At 36.6% G+C, this 13,507-nt stretch overlaps 1 long non-coding RNA gene across 1 annotated transcript in view; it reads left to right on the top strand.

Annotated features, from left to right (window-relative positions):
• LOC127978569 (uncharacterized) overlaps positions 1-13,507 on the top strand; it is a 118,272-nt gene that overhangs the window by 31,412 nt on the left and 73,353 nt on the right. Inside the window, exon 3 of the long non-coding RNA XR_008158548.1 lies at positions 9,097-9,244. This is a non-coding gene — a long non-coding RNA (uncharacterized LOC127978569). The remainder of the gene's footprint in view (positions 1-9,096; positions 9,245-13,507) is intronic.

The raw sequence follows: 13,507 nt of genomic DNA, 5'->3' as shown, positions 1-13,507 counted from the left end.
TTTTTGTGTCCACACCCATTATGAGACTATATAGGCATATTATATATATAAAGGCCAAAGAGGAGTCAGAAGACTTTCCAAGGCTGCATTAATTGGTCAAAATTAAGTAAAAATGTATTCATATAATGTCTAATTGGAATGGTATTTGATGATATAAATAAAAGAAAAAATAAATACAGTAAAATCAGTGAATTTAACTTTTTTCTGTTTTGTTAATTGGTCTCTTTTTTTTATTTTATTTTATTTTTTTTATTCCTGTGATGCAAAGCTGTATTTTCAGCATCGTATTCCATTCAGTGTCACATTATCCTTCAGCAATCATTCTACTATGCTGATTTTCAGTTCAAGAAACATGTCTTATCATCAATAGTGAAAACAGGTGTGCTGCTTCATATAGGGAAACCATGATTCTTTTCTTTTCTTTTCTTTTCTTTTCTTTTTTCATCAGTTGGTCATAACAAACATGGCAGACATTTTACTTGTTCAGATGACAATATTCAGTGAAAATTCTTATTTGGGTCTCATATTCCTAGACACAGGTGAAAATCTGTGATTCCTAAGTAACGTTACAGTATCCACACTAGTGCGATGACAGCCACACATTCACCTCAAAACATTAGATTCATTCGTGCTGGAGCCGTGCCACAACCCATGCAATGAAAATAATAAGTAACTGCAATTGCAGGTCAAGGTTGAATTTGGTGAAAAATGTTTGAGCTCGTTTAAAAAAAAAAAAAAAAAAAAAAAAAAAATATATATATATATATATATATATATATATATATATATATTATTTGATGAAAGCTATTTCGAAAATTGATGAAATCAAAGTTGATATAAGTTGTCAAAATGAGACCCATGGGACTACCAGGGTATTTTACTCTGAAACAGAGCTCTCTGTTGTTTTCGAGAAACAATTCAGACATTAAAGTGATCTCATTTGTGATCTTTCTTTTTGGTTGGGTTAGCGTTAGCCTTTTCCAGAGATCCAGATGGAACAAAACTGTTCATGTTCTCCCTCAGGTCCTGCTCCTCAGGAGAGGCCAAGATAGACTGTTCTATTTTCATCATCTTGATATTCCACAGTCAGATCTCATGGAGACAGTGAGCACCCTGGGAGAGTCAAGAGAAGATGCGTTTTCCTCTTAAACAACTTGTTGATGTGAAAATGATCAGAATTGACATACTCTGAAGAAAATGAACACCAGTTCATTATACAGGGGTATAAATATTGTTCCCTGCAATTTGAAAACTGAATTCATGCCCTTTATATTTAAATCCTGCATATTTGCTTTATTCAACATCAAGAAGATCAAGCCCTTTCTTTCGGAACATGCTGCACAACTCCTTGTTCAAGCTCTTGTTCTGTCCAGGCTGGACTATTGCAATGCTCTCTTGGCAGGTCTTCCAGCCAAGTCTATCTAACCTTTACAATCAATTCAGAACGCGGCAGCAAGATACATTTTTAATGAGCCAAAAAGAATACATGTCACACCTCTGTTTATCAATTCGCACTGGCTTCCAATAGCTGCTCGTATAAAATTCAAGGCATTGATGTTTGCCCACAAAACTACCATTGGCTCTGCACCCATTTACCTAAATTTGTTACTTCAGACTTATGTGCCCTCTAGAAGCTTGCGTTCTGCAAGTGAAAGTCACTTGATTGTGCCAACCCAAAGAAGCACAAAGTCACTTTTACGGACTTTTAAATTAAATGTTCCCTCCTGGTGGAATGACCTTCCCAACTCAGTCCGAACAGCTCCTTAGCCATCTTCAAGAATCGGCTTAAAACATATCTCTTCCATCTTTATTTGACCCTCTGACTTTAAAAGGGGGGTGAAATGCTATTTCATGCATACTGAGTTTTTTTACACTGTTAAAGAGTTGGATTCCCATGCTAAACATGGACAAAGTTTCAAAAATTAAGCTGTACGTTTGAAGGAGTATTTTTGTTCCAAAAATACCTCTTCCGGTTTGTCACAAGTTTCGGAAAGTTTTTTTTGAGTATGGGTTTGTGTAACGTTAGATGGAGAGGAATTTCCTTATATGGGTCCTAAGTGCACTTCTGCCGGAAGAGCGCGCGCTCCCATATAGCAGAGCACTGAGAGCACAACAGACTTCACTGATCAGAGCGAGAGCGTCGCGAAATGTCACAAAAGAAGTGTGTTTTTGGTTGCCAGGGCAAGACAACCCTGCACAGATTACCAAAAAAAAAGGAGTCCCAACGAAAAAGGGTCATGATCGTGTGTAAAACTGCTTCAAATATCTCTGTGTTGTTAACTTAGCTATCGGCGTGTAAGCACATCAAGTAAACAACATGCGATGTTGTCATCAAACTGCACTTTCCACATGTACAGCTTAAAAAAAAAAAAAAAAAAAAATACGACATAAAGTGGAACTTAGTCATTTTCCAAAACCGCTAAGCAAATACATACAGTTTCAATACATACCCCATAGAGATGTTGTTGCTGATGCTGCTCTTGTTAAATTTCAGCCTCTGGATCTGATTCTGGATCATAAATATACGCTGAATCTGACTGTTAGCCATGGTTTGTTTTATGATGTTTTTTTCCTCACGTTAATGTCACAGTTTCCAGAAGCTCTCAACGCAAAAGCCTACTGGCGCTCGTGATTCTTTAGCTCCGCCCACACGTCACGCCTCCAGGCGCTCGTGTTTTTCAGGGAAAAATCGGTACAGACTATCTTTCTCTTATAAATATAATAAAACTAAAGACTTTTTGGAGTTATGAAGGATGCAGTACTACTCTATAGGTACTCAAGATTAACAGGATATTGAGTGAAGATGAGCATTTCACCCCCCCTTTAACACTCACTATTCTAATTCTATTCTTTAAAAAAATCGAACTACCTTTCTAATGTTTTTGTATTCTATTTTCTTTTAATTTATTATGCAATTGTATATGTATGTGTGTGTGTATGTATAAAGACCTCTAACTAGCTTGCTCTATTCTTTTATTTTTTATTCTATCTGTTTTCGTTTTATTTATTATATTATTTAAAATCCCATGCTATGTGTACTGTTAACCTAACTGAGACTTGTTATAGCATTTATATATCATTGCTCTTTTTGTTGTTTTTGATTGCTTCCACTGTCTTCATCTGTAAGTCGCTTTGGATAAAAGCGTCTGCTAAATGAATAAATGTAAATGTAATGTAATATTCAGAAAGGGTAAAAAACTGTTGGTCCCACTTTTTTATTAGGTGGCCTTGACTATGCAATTACATTTAAATTAATAATTTGATACAATGCATTCTGTACATGCATATTTTTACATTGTACCTACTTACATTTTAAAATACCAGCATGTAGTTACATCTATAATTAATTTTATGTAATTACACTTATAGTTACTCTGTTGACCCTTCCCTTACATCTTAACCCGTCCTTAAACCTACCCCTACCATCAAACCTCCCTCTGACCTTAACCATATCCCACATCAGTAGCTTTTTGCAATATAATATAAACACAATAAGTACATTGTGCTTATTTTTTGATGGAAGTACAGAGTAGTACCTAATATAAAGCGGCACCGAACTGTTTGATTGGATTGCCACAAAGGAGGCTATTCAAAAGATACTCCATGCTTTTTCATTACGTGCTGCTTGAATTTTCTCGCTCTAAAACATAACAAGAACACCATACTTGGTAAAATATAAAACAAAGTTAGAATACATTATTAAAATTCATGTGCCTTCACATTCATCTCTAGTCCTTTTTTGTGACAATACCCGACTGCAAACTCAGTCATTTCCTGTATTGGATGGGAAGACGTTTTCCATTGACTGAGGTCTCACTACTTCCTTTTGACGGCCAGTTAGAGATAAATGAGAGGGAAAAGGATTGACACCCCTCATCCTTCCTTCCTCCTTCCTTCCACGGGCTGTCACAGGCCTGTGGGTTATTCGCACATGCTCCTCTCCTGCTCCCTAGGCACGGTGACACATGCTCTTCGAGCGTTGGTGTTGCATTTACCCATTGAGAGATCGCACCTATCTGTCCATCTTCTTAACTGTGAATGATGGCGGTCTAATAATAGAGAGGCCGTCTGCATGAAAATAAACGACGTTTTCCTATTCTTTTCTGATTCTCTGGTAAGGATGCAAGCCACAGGTCTGGTAGCTCTTGCGTCTCTCTTTCTCACTCGGTGTTCTCCTGGCCGAAAACGGGTAAGAAGGAAATAGAAATAGTCACACTTACTGATTAATTTATGATCTCTAGGTGTGGGTCAAATGAGGTGAGGTATTTTCACACTAGTGTGGATAAACCTGAGAGATGTTTGTAGAAGACTGTTACAACATTTTTTTTTTTTTTTTCACTCTCCAGATTTTATTACTATCAAGTATCATAACTCTTCTGAAAAGACCTGATTAGTATAGCATGAATTTCCATGCCGGGCAGGGACCTGCATCCAAAACATAGTCTTTTAAAAAGATGACTTGATTTCTGAAATTAAAACCATTTAAAATCACATTTCTAGGTTAGCGGTCAACATATAATTGAAATGACAGATTTAACTTAAAAACAAATGTTGACCATTTTAAATGCAGGACTGTCACTATGTTTCCACCTCTGAGGAAACAAAAACAATAAAAAATAATGATAATGATTATTAGGCCAAATTTGAAATGGGAAATTTGAGACACACAGTTGCAAGTATGAAAAACTGTTTTATATTTGTATAATTTAATTTTGTCATATGTGATAATTGTATAATTATAGATGTCTATCCTTTACAAAGTTGCATTTATTTGATCAAAAATACAATAAAAAAACAGTAGTGTTGTTAAATATTACTACAGTTATAAAATAAATTTCTCCTGTGATGCCAAGCTGAATCACTCCAGTCTTCAGTGTCAAATGAGCCTTCAGAAATAATTTTAATATGCTGATTTGCTGCTTTAGAAATATTTTGTATTATTACAGAAGTCTTGTATCTTGTATAATTTTTGAATTTCTCAAAAAAGAATCAATCTTTCTTTCTTTCTTTCTAGGCACCAGTGAGCAGTTAGTTTTATAAAACCTCTATCATCTCTGTGGTAGGCCATCAGCGAGCGACCGAACAAACACATGAACGCTAAACATCCATCATAGTTTCTTTTGAACTTCATTTTGAGACTAAAGACTGGAGCCTAAATCCTTCCTGAGCTGGGAGGCAGTAACTGCTACCATAAGCCTGCTGTAGAGTCACGGCGCTGATTCAAGACGTACCTCCTCATGCGCACATTAACTCCGCTCTCTGCCTGATCTGCAACACCACAAAATACAGTCAGTCATCAGTAAGTGCATAGCGCGCCTCTTCCAATTACCACAGCGGTGACATCATGAGCACATGTGCTCTGCAGCCCAGCGCTGAGTCTGTATTAAAGCTTGGCGCTCAGTTACCGAACACGTCACATAAATGTGAAGCTGTGGCCTCTCTGGGTGCCGAGATAGTCACTCATTTCCCTTCAATCTCACATCAGTTGAGTCCAGTATGAGGTAAGGCACAATAAACTGCCATGACTCTACGGATCTGGCCTCCTCTGCTCTCTAGTTAGAAACAAAGCCATAAAACCTTACGAGCCAGTTGTGCGACTGTGTATACAAATATCTATTGTATCTAATTAGATAATCACTACTTTTTTTATTGCTTAGAGGTTGCCCGTTTTTAGCCCTTGAAACGTAATTATTGAGTTCTTGGTTATATATTATTATTATTATTTTTATCAGATGTTTCTTCTGAAACTATTCAGGAACAATAAAAATAAATGGAACAGTTGTTGGCAAACAGTAGGAGTATAGAGCTATGAAATTAATTTGGATCGCAAAACTCCGATAAACTGATCTTTGAAGAATTGAATGAGAAATGGGTTCGTTGAGTTCATTATGAAAGGTTTTAAGCGTTCGCAGGGTTTGATGTCGTCGTGGTCTCTTCTGAAGCTCTAGAGGAAACTTGTGTTAGGTTACTGGGGACATTTCTGAAATGCAGGGGACTTGACCCAAAAATCATCATTCACTCAACCTTCTCTTGTATAAACACATATTACTTTATTTCTTTTGTAGAACTTAAAAGAAGAAATATACAAAGATTCAGGTTATGTCTTCTAAATGAATAAAGTATAATAAAAAAAAACTGCAAGCTAATGTTCACATTTGCCTCTTCCAATCAACAGCCAACGAAGAGAACCAAATTCCCATTCTGCATTTTTTCTTCACTTTCAATATTCCATTTCCAGTAAAAAAGATAATAAGTACTTTAATTGCATTGCATCTGCAAGTATTCAAAGGGACAATCGAGAACATTTAACTTTGAAGAGCAATAACCAGATTATATCATCAAGTCATGTTTGAGAGAACAAGAGGGTAAGGAATAAAAATGATCCCTTTCATCAAAAGTCTCAATTCAATCTCACTGCAAGATTTAAAGATTAAAGAGATGGCTTTTAGGGTTATAGTGTTTTAGGACACACAAGTGGGCTCTCTTATTGACCCTCTCTAGGCCTTTGCCTGTTTGCAATGTGTTCCTGCATACACTTTCATAGACATGATCAGCTCTCAATGGGGTATGACTCCGTGTCGCCATCACTAGAGCTACAAATCAGTGATGTGTGAAATCCGGACAGCACACAGTGACTATAGAAAGTCAGTCAGGCTGAAACAATGGCTCAATAGCCTTTTAGAGAGGGTTAGACAGAAGCAGTGATGTATTAACAAGGTCAATTGCCTTGATATTTGGCGTTTGATATGTGGCAGAGAAAGCACTGTTTACGGAGGGCGTCCACTGAATGCATGGAGACAGGCAGCGTCTCTTCGTGGCTGTCTGAGCTGAACCGTCATCCCCTCCAGGCACGTTTACTTCTGGTTTTGTTCTTTTCGCATGCAGAGGGATGGAGCCACCATCAAAATGAGGAAGTTTGTGTGTGAGCGGACAGATTATCATCCTCCAAACTTGGATCCTGAGGGTGTTTGTGACTGTTAGATAGAAGTGGGCTGTTTAAAGCACATCCTGGAGAGTCTATGTGTGAATTCAAATGCTCTGAGCTGTTTGTGGGAATGAAACCAGAAGGTGAAGTTGCCTGGGAGGCATATTGGCTTGGCAGGCTGATTGTCTGTGGAAGCTGTATTGATGGGACAAAACATTAATAGTTCCTTCCAAATCTAATCCTCACAAGCCCCTTTCACACTTCCATTCCGGCAAATACAGGGGTAAAGTGTTCCTGCAATTGTTTCCTGGTCGCTAGATTTGGCACTTTCACACTGCCAGTGATGACCCGGGATATGTGCGTGCTTTCACACACAACCCTTGAAGATCCCGTAACGACACGTGACATCAGCGCGTGACGTGTAATGTACGAGTCAAAAACGCTAGGCACGTTATACTTTCACTGAAGCAAGCAAACGGTCTCGGCGTCAGCGCGGAAAGTGAGGAACTAACTGATCCCTGCTTCATTACAGTTTGCACATATGTTTTCGTCGCGAATGTTGATCTTCCTTTAAAACAGCCGGTAAAAGAGTCGCGCGATAACATGCGTCATCACTTCGACACGGAATTAGATCTGGCTTTTGTTCACACAGCGCTCGTACCGGGTCGAACCCCGCAATGTTACTATGTCCCCGACCCGGGTTCAATTCTGTAATCAATTCCGGGACGTGGTTGCTTTCACACAGAAGGCGACCCGGCAATGTTCCGGAAATATTGCGGGTCCGACGTGCAGTGTGAAAGGGGCTACAGAGAGTCTTTTAAACTAGGTTTGGAAGTATTTTAGGGTAGTATTAATAGGATGATATGTTTCAATGCATGTTCACAGATATAATGTTGTACATTAGTGGTGATGATTTTTAAATCTCCTCAGTGACAGATGACTGCAATAGGTTTTTAGATTATTGAATGTATATGTTTTTTTTTTTTTTCAATATACAAACCCAAATATTTGATTTGATGATTTGATTTCACAAATAAAGAGTTACATATTAGTGACCATTTTAATCATTGGGCAATTCAGCAGGATTTTTTTTTTTCTTAAGTCGCTGAATCATTCATTTAATGATTAGATGAACAATGTGATGAACAGATTCATGACACAAATCTTCTTCTTTTTTTTTGGCTTTTCTCCAAAATTATTTACACTCATTTGTTCACTGATTCTTCAGAACGGCCACATTTTTGTAGCAAATAGTTTGTGTGTATGCATGTGTTTGTGTGTGTGTGTGTGTGTATACTTACGCTACATTGTGGGGACCAAATGTCCACACAAGGATATTAAAACCTGACATTTTTGACATTGTGGGGGTTCCATTGTGGCGTGGTATTGTTTTGTAGAAGTTATTTAATCATTCACTCAATAACTTGTAACAGATTAACATCCGGAATAAGTTTTAAAGAAATAAAAAACTATATATATGTTTTGAATATACATGTCAGATAAAGTCTTACATATTAGTGTTAATTTATTCGGTGATTTGATTTATTATTATTATTTTTTTTAAACAGTTCAACAAAAAGATTTCCTCAGATTAATTTACAATTAAATTTAATCGTTTTGTATGTATATATATATATATATATATATATATATATATATATATATATATATATATATATATATATATATAATATACAAAACGATTGATGCATATATATAGTATATATATATATATATATATATATATATATATATATATATATATATATATATATATACATCAATTCAGGCTCATTTACAGTGGGAAGATTAGTTGTTTATTTTGTATTAACATATCCAGGACCGTTGTCAGGAGGGAATGACCCAGAATTGGCTCAAGGGCCCTGTGATTTAGAGGTCGTCTTTGTATAGCTTAGACTTAAACTCATTGGCCCCAGGAGAGAGAGGGAGAACATCCATAAAAATGCTGTCTCTGGTCCTGTGATTTTTAGTGACGACCCTGGCCGCTTTTCTGCTGACTGCACTTTTGATTTTGCTCTATACAAACACTCTCTGAAATCCACTTGAAACAAAAATCTCTCTGTCCTTCCCCTATAAACTCTCAAAGGGCTTTCTTTAAGGTGTTGACTTCTGTGAAACATCTGTGAGCAATGTGTTGTTCTTAATTACAGTTGGAGTTCAGCGGCAAAGAGCATCAAGGAAGCATTACCACATCACTCACAGTTCAGCTGTCCAGCGTAGCCCTGACCTCCTGAACCTTGACTTTACCTGACCTCTCTTCAGACTCGGTTTAACCAGCTCAGCGTCTCTCAGTATCAGGTAAGAACCTCACCACTTTCTTTTAAACCGCTTCTCAATTCACTTATACATCTTCCTGTGCATATTTCCAAAGCATTTTCATATTTATGTCCACTTTATCTTGGGTATTCACTCAGTAGAGGCTGTCAGGCATGATGTTGTAACAGATTCATGCAAAGTGAAAAGGCCACTTGTATGCGTTTCACCGCGCCAGATTTATTGGGTGTTGAGTTTCTATCAAATGGCTTAGTCTTGTATGGCAGGTCACTGAAGAGTCACTCGTTCTAATGTGAAAAGTTGGGACTCGGTTTTGGCTTTCTGTTTTATTTCCTCGTGAAATTTATACAGGCATCTGAAAACACTTTTTGCTACTTGGAATATGATGTAATGAAGGCCTTCTCCTTATTCCCTAGGTAACTAAACAGAATTACAAACAGCTGAGGCCAGCATCTATTTAGTTATCTGAAAAAAAAAGAAAAAAAAAAAGTGGCAAATACTGATTTGGTGCAAGCAGTTTTAACACTAGACAGAAGTTTCAATAACATGATCCTCTTCAAGAAATTTGTTTGCACATCAAGTAGTTTGTTTGATCAATCTATTTCCATAGTTTATTTGCATGTCTTATTGCATAAAAAAAAAAAAAAAAATCTAACTCAGTTGAGCGTGTTTATTTGAAAGATTTTAACGAAGTATAAAAAATAACTTCTGTAGCAAAAAATAACTTCTATGAATGTTAATGCATTAACTAAGGTTAACTTAATGAGGTGTTGTTGTAAAGTGGTACCTTTTGGTCTTTATAGTTCTTTTGCACTTTATATATTTTTCTGTATTGCTTTATTGTATTTAAATATTCAGTTATTTTTGTTATAAGAGAAAAGTTATTAAACTTACTGTTATACTGTATTATGCCCACTTTTTTAAAACTACATTTCAATACCGTGATAATACCGTATACCGTGATCAAAAGCATTAGGAATCACAACAGGAAAATTTGATACCGGCATATCCCTATTTGTATACTTCTATAGGATGAATTAATATTTTGAAGTAGCTTTGAGTGTTGAATTGAAGTCATTTAAATTTAAATATTAGCAATTTTGTTTTGTGCTTTGATTATTTTTATTTGAAATATTTAAATAAAATTAAAATTTTATTTCAGTTTTAGTAAATTTAGTCCTTCGGTGTTGCCATGGCAGCATCAGATTTTAATACAGCTTTATTTTAATTAACAACAATTATTTTCAGTAGTTTTACTTTTAGTTAACAGTAACAACACTGATGCAGCGTGGCTCCCCAAAAATGTTATATTTATGAATTCATAAGTAATGATTTCCATTTTTTATTTACACGCATAATTTAACCATTTTAAATGCTACTATGGAATAGTATGAACAACTAAAAAGCGTCTTAAACAAATGAATTAAATTTGCAAATCAACACACATTCAAGATGAAAGGAAAATACGTTGTTACTTTTTACTTAATGGTAACACTACATGATAAATTCAGCTGAAACATTTTTGTGTTGTTCTTGAGAGATTTTTACCCTGTTTTTGTGGTCACTCTTACTTATTGACCCTCAAATCTTTAATTAAAAGCCTGTTACACCTATGTCCATGTTAAAGCACTGACATCAGTTGGCGTGCGGACTGTCTGGGAGAATGACCTCAGCGTTAGGCAGTATTAGGCGTAGTGTGGCACGGTGATTAAGAGATCTTCCTTTAATTGTATTAGTCTGTCAACAGATGTTCCACTCATTATACAAGGAGGACTGGGAGCCCAGCTTAGTGGCTGCTGTTAAGTCTGCTTTATCTTCTCCTGAGCAGGAACATTAGTGCTAATAGAGTCATACTGGTTGGTTGGTTGGTAGTCCTTGTGCCAATTAATACTTGGCTGCGTGATGTTTTTTAATTCAAGCTCTGACAAACATCAGCTTCATTAGGTTCTGACTGGTAGTAGAATGCAATACAAACACCACAACCTTTTGAGTGTCCGGAGTGGCTCTTTGGACAAATCCTTTTATCGGCTTTAGAGCACTATGGGATCCCAATGAGCTCAGATGACACGGGAGTAAAACTGTACAGGACGTATTCAGACAAACATCCCTACGCCATTCCTCATCCTCCTCTTCGGCACGTCGGACAGAGGATGTGGAGAGGACTGAGGGGTGAGGAATGCGAGAAGAGAGGAGGAGTGGGAACGAGGGGGCGGTTTGAGCTTCATCAGAAGTTGAGCTGGAAGAGGAAGCAGCCAATGTGGGGAAATAAACAGAGTCTGAAGTGGCTTAACCAGGTTTGCTAATCTGAAAATCCCCTTTTGTTTAGTGGGATGCTGTTAGGTGTTTAATTGGTCCGCATTAAGCTCTCCAGTCATGTTTTCCATGAGAGGCTGTCATGTTTAAATGAGCTTTGAAAACAGTCAGATGACTTTGCAGTCGAGAGATGCTTATTTGCGCCACCACTCTGGGCTCTGAACAAGCTACATTTTCGGCATGGGATCAGGATGGTTGACTAGTCATCTGACAAATTTAGCTTCTGTATTTTTAGCAGCTAGGTTTACAGGGGAATTATTTTAAATGTAACTTCTCATAGAGGGTTAATCTGCTAATAGTAATTGATGTCTATGAAAAGTGCTTCCAAATGTACACTTCTGTTAACTTTTTTATTTTTTTTTAATGCCTAAACTAGTTTGATAAATTAATTAATTGAGTCAATCAAAGACTGTCTGATTAGGCATAGTTCCATACTATACAGCAGGCAAGACCAGGTTGTGAAATGAATGGTATGTCCAAATTCTCAGTATTAATAAGATTGTGAAGTGTGCATCTGGTGGAAACTTTACTATCCCATAAGGCCATGGGAGAGTAGGTGTGAATTGCAGGGAAGTGACACAACTGATACCGAAAGCCACATGAGGAATCTAGTAAATCCGGATTACATTCATACTACACACAGGTACTCTATATATAAAATTAATGGTCAAGAATAGGGGTGCATGATAAAAAAAACAAATTTCTGCCCAAATCAGTATAGTATCTTGTCAGTATTGAAAAGTAAATTTTTAGTTTTACGCAGAATACATATTTGCAGTTATTAGGTCATGCTTTCTCCCTTTTTTCTTTCCAAACTGCGACAAACGCCAGTCTCCCTGAACGTGATATATCCGCTTAACCAATCACAGAGCACCATTCCAAGCACTGTAAACAGTAACAACCAATCACATCGCACCATTCCACGCCTTCTAAACTAAAAGCGACACATTGAATACACCCGGCATCCTAGTTTTCCTTATTTATTTGGTAATTTGTAATCAACAAACGAGGGCTGCACAGTAATTCGCATGTGAGTGTCATGCACATCTGGTCAGTAAAGCCAATGCTGTGATTTTTAGTACCTGTAAATCTCCATCATGTGCTTTCAGATGGAAATTATTCAGATGCATTTAATGCACAGAGCCGTAGATCACTGACAAGCCGCGCTATATTGTGTTCATTAGATGAATCACATTCGATTATGAACGCAATATCGCATAGCTTGTCAGTGTTAATGTTTTTATTAATGCCATTTATGTTTTTGCTAATACAGCACATAGCACTAGTCAACTAAATGAATGTAATATAGCAAAGATGAATGCACGCAAAGATGAATGCACTTTTGGAAGTTGAATGTAAGGGAAATGTCATTTTGGAAATGTTCCTGTCTAATGTGATGTGTTCATGTTCTTGTTCATGATGAATTTGTATTTTATTGCTGTGATTTAATTTATAGCATTAACAGGATGACCCGTTGAATTCATGTTGGAAGCGATGACTGATGAATGTCTTTTTAGTCCAGTGCCTGTATAAAAGATTAGTATTGACCAAGTTCAGAGGGTGTCATATGTGGATCAACTTACTATGTTGTGTGTTTTCATCAGTTTCAATGTGAAAAATGACTTACATATTCATTCATTAGATTTATTGCATTTTGAGAAAAAAAGCGTAAAAAAAAAAAAGCAGTTGAACTTTTATACAGAACATCATCAAGTTCACCCAGAAAGCAAAAACTGTCGTTATTTACTTACTATCTTCTTTTTTTCGTGACCTATCCCTTTAAGACTGACTAATCCTTTTAGAAAATGTGTCTTTTTCTACTTTAGATTTCAGTTTGTGAAGGCTATTCCCATAGGTGTGTGAACAAAATATAGCCCTATTTAGCATGCTAAAAATGACAGCGTTTCTAATTGACAATAGTTACTTGAGATTTATATGTAGTTGCAGGAAAACAAATTTCTGCACATCTGGACT

Source organism: Carassius gibelio, chromosome B19 (assembly GCF_023724105.1).
Source record: "Carassius gibelio isolate Cgi1373 ecotype wild population from Czech Republic chromosome B19, carGib1.2-hapl.c, whole genome shotgun sequence".
NCBI lineage: Eukaryota > Metazoa > Chordata > Actinopteri > Cypriniformes > Cyprinidae > Carassius > Carassius gibelio.
This window is presented reverse-complemented; position numbering and strand designations above follow the sequence as displayed.